The sequence below is a fragment of the Chrysochloris asiatica genome, unplaced genomic scaffold (assembly GCF_000296735.1).
Source record: "Chrysochloris asiatica unplaced genomic scaffold, ChrAsi1.0 scaffold00538, whole genome shotgun sequence".
NCBI classification, from domain to species: Eukaryota; Metazoa; Chordata; class Mammalia; order Afrosoricida; family Chrysochloridae; genus Chrysochloris; species Chrysochloris asiatica.
In genome coordinates, this window is record NW_006409056.1 from 504,183 (window position 1) to 514,751 (window position 10,569).

Genomic DNA, 10,569 nt, shown 5'->3' on the forward strand with positions numbered 1-10,569 from the left:
TGTGTGATCCAAAGACCCAAAAGTAGAAGCAATATAAAAGCAGAGACAAGAAGCTCCAGTTTGAAATAAGATTAAAATTGTGTGTGTGCATCTAGAAGCCTCCAGTAGTGGGTGGGGTGTCCACTCACTCAGGCCCCTCCTCTAGTCATCATCATAGAGGTGCACAGATAAATATTGAGAAGTTAATGGGAGAAGGATTGTTTACTATTTTTGTCTCTGAAGGTCACTTAGGTATCTGTGTGTGCACAGTGTAATTCTTGAAATAGTTGTGTCTTTTTATGTTGGAGTTTTACAGAGTGTTCATATGGTGTATCTATCAGGCCATATCTTCTTTTTTTCTTTCTGGTTAGGCAATTGTTAATGATCCTGCAAAAGTTAACTTTAGGGCTGAGACCCATAGGGAGAAGTCAAAATCAGCAGCCAAAGGATTTGCTCTTTCTCTCTGTGCTGCAGGAAAGCTGTGGTCTCAATGCTGGACTTTTTTGAGGCTGCCCACCCACCCTCCTGAAGGCATCTGGGCTGGGCAAAGAAGGCATGACAGGGAAGAAGAGGATAAAAACCATGTAGAATCCCTCCACACCTCCTTTTGCAAATGTCGCTTCCAATATAATGGATTTTTAAGAATCTTTTCTTTTGCCTATCCTCAGTGTCTGGTAACTACAAATCTTAATTTGCCTGGATGGATTTGACTATCCTAGATATGTCATATAAGTGAAATTGTGTAATATTTGTTCTTTTGTGTTTGACATTTCACTAAGCATAAACAGGTAGTGCTGTAGGAAAAGGACTGGACTGCTAACTGCAAGGTCAGCAGTTAGAGCCCACTCGCCTCTCCATGGGAGAAAGATGAGTCTTTCTATTCTTGTCATTATGAGTTGGAACTGACTCAAGTTTCCTCCATATAGTGGCACTTACCAGAACTTTATTTCTCTTATTGGCTGAATAAAACTCCATTGCATGTATTTATCACATTTTGTTTATCCATTCTTCTGTTGTTGGGTGTTTGAATTGTTGCTATCTTTTTCCTATTTTGAATAATGCTGACATGAACATAGGTGTGTGTGTATCTGTTGGAATTATTGCATTTAGTTTTGTAGGGGTATATAACTAGAAACAGAATTGTTGGGGCATATAGTGAATCCATGTTTAACTTTCTGAAGAACTGTCAAACTATTATTCACAACGTCTGTACCATTTACATTCCCACCAGCAATGTACAGGAGATTTCTCTAGATGTTTGCCAGTGTTTGTTGTTTTCCATTTTCTGATCATTGCCATCTTGTCAATTCAGTTCTGACTCATAGCAACTCTGTGTAGGTTTTCCAAGGAGCAAATTGTGGATTTGAACTACCAACAGTAGGACTCTATAGCCAACCTTGTTGTTGTTGGTAAGTGCCGTCGAGTTGGTTCCATCTCATAGTTACCCTGTATAGGGTTTCCATGGAGCAGTAGGTGACCTTGCAGTCCAAACCAGTCTTGTAGTCCAGTGTTTATCCTACAGCACTACAACAGAACTCCGTAGCTACCCTGGTGGTGGTGGTGATGGTGATATGCTGTGGAGTTGGTTCTGATTCATAGTGGTGGTGGTGTGCTGTAGAGTCTGTTACAACTCATAGTGACCTTACATAGGGTTTCCAAGGCTGTAAATCTTTATCGGAGCAGAAAACCTCATCTTTCTCCAACAGAACAGCTGGTAGTTTCTAACTGCTGACCCTGAGGTTATCAGCCCAACTTTTAACCACTATAGTAACCCTGAATAAGGTTTCCGAGGCTGTAAATCTTTACCAGAGCAGGACACTTCATGTTTCTCCTGCGGAACAGCTGGTAGTTCAAACTGCTGACCTTGAGGTTAACAACCTGACTCATAACTATTCTCATTGTAGTCTTGATTAGCATTTTCCTAATGCACCATAGTCAGTTTGAACTGCAAGGTCAGTGGTTCAAACTCTTCAGCAATTCTTTGGAAACCCTATACAGGGTCACTGTGAGTCAGAACTAATAAGAAGGCATTTAACAAAAAAATGAGTTAGAATGGAGACAATACAACATTTTTAGTTTTTTGATTAATGACTAATAATGAGCACGTTCTCCTGTGCTTTTCTGGCCACTTGTTTTTATAAATGAAGTTTTATTGAAACACAGCATGTTTATTCACTTACATATCGTCTATGACTGCTTTCACATTATAATGGCAGAGCTAAGTAGTTGCAACAGAGATCATATGGCATCCAAGCCTAAATATTTACTCTCTGGCACTCTAGGGAAATTTTGCAATCCGTTTTCTAAGTTATTTCATCAGCCTTAGGTTAAGTTTATTACTTTTATTATTCAGTTCTTCTATATTTTTACAATATTTTGCTGCTGTTTTTAGCTTTTATTGGGAGAGCTATGTTTAAGTCTTCCTTTGTGATTTCAGATTAGTCTATTTATTCTTTCAATTCTTCCAATTGTTGATTTTTTTATTCTGAAACTATATCACTATATCATTGATTGACTATAGCTGCAGGATTGTGATACACTTCTTGTGGATCGATACTACCTTATTTACTTTTTCTATTGTTTCTTGTTTTAAAGAAGTGGGGATTACAGTTAGTGATTGATTAGAATATGTTTTCTATCTTAATATTTCTAATATTTATGCATCTTTATATTTAAGTTATATCTCTTGTAAATGACAAGTCTGGAAATCTTAGTCTTTTTAAACTTGCATCTACCTCTTGATTCATATTAATTTACATTTAGCATGAAGTCCCTGGGTTGTGCAAATACTTAAAGAGTTAGTGCACTAGAAGTTTGTTGTTGGAGTCTACCCAGAAGCACCCTGGTGACCAACTTCTGAAAAACAAGCCATTGAAAATACTATGGATCACAGTTCTATTCTGACACACATGAATCAACATGAGTCCAAGTCCACTTGATGGCAAGCAGTTTAATATTTAATGAAATTACTAACACTGCTGAGTGACTATTCATCTTATTGCTATGTGCTTTATCATTGCTTCCTGCTGCTTCTTTTCCTCATTATTGGATTAATTGAATATTTTGAATTACTTTATGCTTTCTCTCTCTGTGTGTGCCTAAATAGAAAGATAAATGAACAGGTGGCTAGATCTATAAGTTAATGTAGTGATTACAATATGTTTTCCTACAGTTTAATGTAAATTTAGTCATTTTACAATGCAGAAACAATGTGGCTATTGTTATTAAGTGCCAATAGGTGAGTTCGGACTCTTAGAAACCCTGTGTTGGGTTTCCAAGTAGGCTTGATCTGCCAAACTTTCAGTTAGCAGTTCAGTGCTTCTCCTACTGCACCACACCAGGACTTTGCAGAACCATCTATATAATTTAAATCCCTCAAACCTCTCATCCTTTATGTTGTTATTATTTTGATTCTTAATTATGCATATATTTTAATTAATTAAAAATATTGTTATTGTTTTGTAGTATCCATTTGTATTTATAATGAACTATATATTTACTCTTTTCTTAATTTTCTTTTCTTTATTCTTTCTATCTGGAATAATTTTTTTTCTTTTGCCTAAAGTAAAACCCTTATGATTTCATTGATTATATGTTTTCTAGCAATGAATACTCTGCTTACGTCAGACAAAAATCTTAATTTAAGTGATTTATTTTTAATAAACTTTATTTTTTAGAATGGTTTTTGGTTTACAGAACAATTGTATAGAAAGTATAGAGTTCCCATACATTCCATTTGCCCTTTTTATATTCTTTTACCTATTAATGATACATTGAACTGGTGTGGTACATTTATTATATTTGATGAACCAATATTGATATATTATTATGAACTGAAGTCCATAATTATATTGGGGTTCAAGTATCTTATTGTATATCAAATGTATAATGTCACCTATTCACCATTGCAGTATTATACGGAATAATTTCACTGTCCTAAAAATGCCCTGTGCTCCAACTATTAATATCCTTATTGTTTTTCCCTGTACTGTTGGCAAACACTGAATTTTTCATTATCTCTGTTTTCACTTTTTGTAGTATGTCGTATAGATAGAAACATACAATGTGTTGCTTTTTAAAATTTGATTTTTCATTCAGCAACATGATGAATTCAAAGTTTCATGTGTTTTCATGATTTGAGACTTTATTTCTTTTTATCACTGACTAATATGGCATTGATGTACTGCAGTTTATCTACTCACTTATTGTAGGACTGAGTCCTCATGTGGCACTGTAAGATAAACACTAGACATCTAACTGCAAGGTCTGCAGTTCAAACCCACTAGTCACTCCTTAGAAATACTATACAGGGTTGCTATGAGTGGGAACTTAGTTGACAATACTTAACAACAACAACATTGAACAGCACCTTAACTGCTTTTGATTTTTAGCAACTAAGAATAAAGCTATAAACCTTCATATACAAGTGTTTATATAAGCATATGTTTTCAACTTATTTGGGTAAATACTCTGGAATACAATACCTGGATCATATGACTAAACCTGTGCTAAGCTTTGTAAGAAACTACGAGACTGTCTTCTAGTCTAGCAGTTTCTTACAAAACCACTTCTAGAGCAGCTGTGCCATTTGTATTCCTACCAGTATGAGAGTTCCTGTTGCTCCACATAATTTAGTGTTTTCAGTGTTTTAGACTTTATTCATTATATTTGTTGGGTAGCAGTATTTTGGGGTCCTGGTGTGGCACTGTAGGATAAGTACTAGACTGCTAACTGCAAGGTTGGTGATTAAAACCTAACTACAGATCCTCAAAAACTCTATACAGGGTTGCTATCTATCATAACCAACTTGACAGCATTTAACAACTACAACAAATGGTATTTTTTTTTTAAGTTTTATTGTGAATTATGTGACAGTTTACATAGGAGAACATTAGTTTTACATTAATCTTATCGTATATTGTTTTGTTGCCATGGTTACAATCCCCTCCACGCATTACCAATCAACGAAAGGGTGCATTCTATAAGTCGGCTTCTCTCTCCCCCACCCCCACCTCCCCTCAGTAACAAATGGTATTTTGCTGTTGATTTAATATCTTATCTTCATGTTGATTTCAATATCTTCATGGCAAGTAAATGTCTTCTTTAGTGAGGTGTCTGTTCAGATATCTTGCCCATTTTTTAGTTTTGTTATTTGTGTTTTAAGAATTCGTCATGTATTTTAATGCTAGTTCATTATCAAGTATGTGTTGTGTTCCCCCCCCTCCCCCCAATCACCACAGTACATTTATTCGAGAGAAAAGGAATCTGAACTTATTATGAATTTTTAAACTGGGTAAAACCAGAGACACTGATCAACATGATTGCTGGGTATTCATGACAGTGACGCAGAGAACCAGATCCCTCACTGTAGGGTCACCTTTAAAAGAATGAACATTAGACGAGGGAGACACACTCTGCATAGTTACATGATTTCCCATTCAAAGAGGGTGCCGCTTTCCTATCAGAAAAGTAGTGTTGAGAAAAATAGAAGCAGAACCTAGCCTCCTAGCACAAGCCTAGATACAATGTGGCCATATGAGAGGGTCCACAACCATTTACAGAACAGGAGTAAGGCTTCCAGGGTAAGGGGCAGAATGAGTGTTAGGCAGACTGGAGTGTGAGTAGGTGAGTGGGGCTGGGGGTCCAATCTGACCCTGTTAGTCTCTCTCCACCCAACCTGGGCCTCCACCAGCTGTTCTCCAGGCCCTGTACCAGGCAGATTTAGCTAATCTGGGAAGGGGAATCAGACCGATTCCTCAGTCTCACCGCACTTTCTGTAGGTCTAATAGGTGACCCAATCCACTGGGTGCAGTGCCAACCCCATCCTGACCCCCACCTCTGGACAGATACATGGCAACTATGAAAAGTGAAGCCTGGCTGGGCTGGAGCACATCTAGGTGCTGCTGGGTTGGAGTCATTCTGTCTTGCAGGTGCCCAGAGATGAGCAGGTTTCACCCACATGTCCAGCCTGAGACGGCATGGTTTTTGTTTTGTTTTATCATGATTCAGATTATTCAAAGGCAAAGCATGATCCTGATGATACCTGGCAGAAAAGCAGGCTGGAGCCACAGAACTGGTGGCCCTACATGCTCAGATACTTCCAACAGTGGATCCAGGACTTGAACACTGGGGAGTAAGGGGACAACCCACCTGCAGCCCACAGTTGTTCACAGTCATGAGATCACCAACCAATCAGAAAGGGGTAGGTCAGTATACTGACTGCAATTCCCATCACAAACTTGGTATAGCTCCAGATGGCCAGGGCCTGGCTGAAACAGCCATCCACCAGATAGGCATTGATGAATTGGGCCAATAGATTAGAGCCCCACAAGAAAACCACATTGAGCCAATGAAGATCCAAGCAGTCCCTCCTCTTTGAAAATCTTCTCAATGGAACTCAGCATACCACTGTACTTGGTTTCCCGTCCCACAAACTGCACCATGCAGCACATTGAGATGACATGCAAGGGGTGGGCATGCAGGACACACACTACATCAGCATCTTGAAGGAAGTCTTCATTGATTTCTTCAGAGAAGTCTTATGTCATCTTTGTTGGAAACCTGCTCTGTCTCACCTGGAGTGAAAACCTTTTTTCATGCTGCCTTGGGATACAGTGGAGAGGGCATTGGACATCAGTAAGGGGCTCAGGTCTCGGAACAGTCCTGTCTTTCCATCTACTTGCACAATGTACTTAGCGTAGGTGAAGAAGTTGAGCAGATAAAGGACCTTTCTCCCCAAGACATTGGTCACAATGGTGGGGGGCATGGGCTCATGACCCACCTGGCTGAGCAGCTTCTCGTACAGCAACAGGTGGCTAAGCGATGTCACACCCGCGCAAACACCACGAAAAGCGCCTTGGTGGTGGTGGTGGTGGGGGGAGTTGTCCCTAGAGCCTAGGCCCCCAGATGGGATGTGCCGTCCATCCTGCAGACCGAGGGCTGAGCCACAGGCTGGTAGCGTGTATGAATGCTGTGTGTGCAGCTGATTGCAAGCCTGGGCTTCGACTCCCGCCGCAGCTCCGTTGTGAGCTCCGCTCCAGCTCCCGTACCAGCCATCCCAGTGGCCTCAAACATGTGTTTTGCAAATATTTACTCTTAACAGTGTCTTTCACAGAGCAAATATTAATTTTAATGAAATCTAACTTATCAATTTTTTTTAATGAATCATGATTTTGGCGTTGTGTCTAAAAAGTCATTGTCAAAACCAAGATCACTTGATTTTCTGATATCTCCTAGAAGTTTTATAGCTTTTCATCTTAGATTTATATCTATGGTAATTCATTTTTAGTTATTTTTGCTAAAGATTACTTTCATTTTCCTTTAAAAAATTTTTTAATTCATTAATTCAACAGTTAATGATTGCCTCCTAGTTTTTGTTAGTTTATTGTTAAAATTTTCTTGTTGTGGTAAATATACATATGTCACAAAACATTTGCCAATATTCTTCTCATGGACAATTCAATGACACTAATGTTTATCATGCCCCAACTATCACTATTATCCATTTCCAAAAATTTCCACAAGGCTTAAAAAAGCTCAATATCCCCTAAGCAATGAGCTTCTTTTTCCTCTTCTCTCCAACTGGAACCTGGTAACCACCAATAAACTTTGATTTCTATACTTTCTCCTTTGGGTTGCCTTTGTTCTTTTATTAAAGTTTATTGATTATATTTTTCAATATTGACTGTGTCTATTATATGTTTACAAACAACTGACTGTATTTCCAGGCTCTTAGGCTTTATTTTTGAATCATATTTTAACTAGGAATAACATTCTGTTGTTGTTGTTGTTATTGTTGTTAAGTGCCAACGAGTTGGCTTGAGAATAACACTCTAGAATGGCTTTTGTTTTCTTTCAGCATTTAAGAGACTTTCTATTGTTTTATAACTTCTGTTTTGGTGGGAAAGTTTGAATTATGATTGGTCTACTGAATTGTCTTTTTTTTCTGAATACTTTTTAAGATTTTTGCTTTGTGTTTTCAGATGTACTTAGGTCTTGTTCTCTTTGCACTTTTCGCATTTTGAAAATTTCAAACCTTGACTGTGACATGATCTTTGATTTGGGAAATTCTCAGTCATTCTTTGGTTCTTTTGTTACCTCAGTTCTCACTTTCCATCTGAGATCATGTCTATATTTTAATGACTTTATTCTTCCTGTATTATAAAATGGATATTTTCTGCTATATTAAATCTACAAAAAATCCCCTCTATTGTTGTATGTAATTTGCAATTAAGTCAACCTGAGTCATTAAATTCATACCGTGTGTTTTTCAGTTTTGAAAATCCCATTTTGTTTTTTTTTACAGATTCTAATTTTGCTTAGATTATTCATTCCTTGCTATATCTTTTCTGAATATCTTATCACTTAATTTTAAGTATATGTCTGCTATATCTATTACCAGCGCACCTTAGGTTTGTTTCTCTTTCCTGTTTTGTTCTCTCTCTCTCTTCTTTTTTTTCTTTTCTTTTACTTTTTATTGTAAATGAAGGTTTACAGACAAGATCATCAGTTTTACATTAAACAAATCATACATTTTGTTTCATCTCAATGATTGCAATCCCTTCTATGCAACAATAGCCATCCCATTTCCTACCTGTGGCCCCTCTTTCCATTCTACACACCTTTCCATCTCTTCGTACCTTTGTCTTAGGTAATTGTTCACCTTTTGATTTTGAATGACTGAACATTTCATGGTGAGCGTATCTTACTAATATTGTTGTCCCCCCTACATGCCTCTATACTGCTTGACTGAAAATTGGGTCATGGGATTAAGATCATTTCCAGACCTGATGGGTGATCGAGTGCCATAGTCTAGGGCTCCTCAAGCATCTATCTGACCAGTAATCCTAGTCTTTTTTATAGTTTCGAGTTTTGGTCCATATTTTCTGCTACTGTATCAGAGACCTTCTATTGTTGTTCCTTTCAGAGCCACTGGTAGTGGTAGACAGGCATCATCTAGTTCTTCTGGTAACAGAGTTCTGGAGACTGATATTCACATGTTCCATTAGTCCATTTAACTAATTGCTTCCAAGTGTCTTTAATTCTCATCACTTTTCATTCTTCCATACATGCAGAGACCAATAGTTGCACCTTAGATGGCCACTCATGAGCTTTTAAGATCTCAGATGCAAAATTAGGATATAGAACATTGTCTTTGTGGACTGTTAGCATAAGCCAATTGACCATGGTATTCGCTGAGACTATGGTCCTGATCCTGTAGACCCAGAAACTCATTGCCTTAAGATGGTTGATAAGATTTAAGCAAGTTTCATCATTTTGCCTGTTGTATGCTCCACTATATTCATAGTTGTGTTTGCAGCAAATTGTACCCATGTACCTCTTTCAAACACTTTTATATTTGTGGATATCTATATTCTCACTCTTCCTTCTATACTCCCATACCTAGTCAATCTTTTTATCTGTCCATGTATCTACCCACAGAACACTGTTGTTTCAAGGTTGTGTATATAATACTATTTGAATCTATCTACTTTGGCCTTTGCATACCTCTCTGTGTCTTCACCTATCTTTATGATTCTTCTGCCAACCTCTCTCTTCTTGTGCATTACCCGCCCCTCCCCCCATTACCTGAGTTAACATGTGTCTATTATGTGGTGCTGTGGGCTAATGTGTCAGACTGCAAAGTCATTTGAACTGCAAGGTCGGTGGTTCAAGCTCACCAGCTGCTCCTTGAAAACCCTATACAAAGTCTTTATGGGTCAGAATCGACTGGAAGGCACTTAACAACAACAACCCTTTAGAGAGTGAATTACTCTCCTTTCCCTCTTTTAGCATTAAAACCTTTTCTTGAGTTTTTATAATAGTGGTACAAACAACATTTGTCCTTTTTGTGACTGCTTCATTTCACTCTGCATAAATATCCTCAAGGTTCTATGTTATAGTGTGTTTCACAGATTCTTCATCATTTTTCACCATTGCATGATATTCCATAGTGTATAGGTACATAAGTATGCTTATCCATTCTTCCATTAATAAACATTTAGGCTGTCTCCATCTTTTTGCTATTGTGAAGAGTGATGCAATAAACATTGGTGCACATATATCTATTTGTGTCTAGGCTCTTATTTCTTCTTAATATATACCAAACAGAGGGATTGATGGGTCATATGGTATTTCTATTTTCAAGTTCCTAAGGATGGGCCACAGCATTTTCCAAAGTAGTTGAAGCATTTTACAGTCTCAAGAGCAATGTAGAAGGGTCCCAATCTCTCCATAAGCTCACAGCATTTGTTGTTTTTTGTGTTTTTGAACTTTACTATTAATGCTGCTATGAGATGATATCTCATTGTTATTTTGAGTGTGGCGCTAAAGATTAATGAGCTGGACTGCAAAATGAGTTTGAACCACAAGATTGATCATTCAAGCTCACCAGCTGTTCCTCAGAAACCCTATACAGGGTTACTATGGGTCGGAACTGACTCGAGGACACTTAACAACAACAACAACAATGACTAATGATCATGAACATCTTTTTCATGTGTTTCTTGCTGCCTGAATATCGTTCACGGTGAAATTCATATCCTCTGCCAGTTTTTAAATTGTTTGTATTCTTTTCTTGTTGAGTTGCAC

General features: G+C 37.8%; 1 pseudogene; it reads right to left on the reverse strand.

The window, feature by feature from the left end:
• Window positions 1-5,989: 5,989 nt before the first annotated feature.
• LOC102838710 lies at window positions 5,990-8,671 on the reverse strand (annotated as a pseudogene).
• Window positions 8,672-10,569: the final 1,898 nt, after the last annotated feature.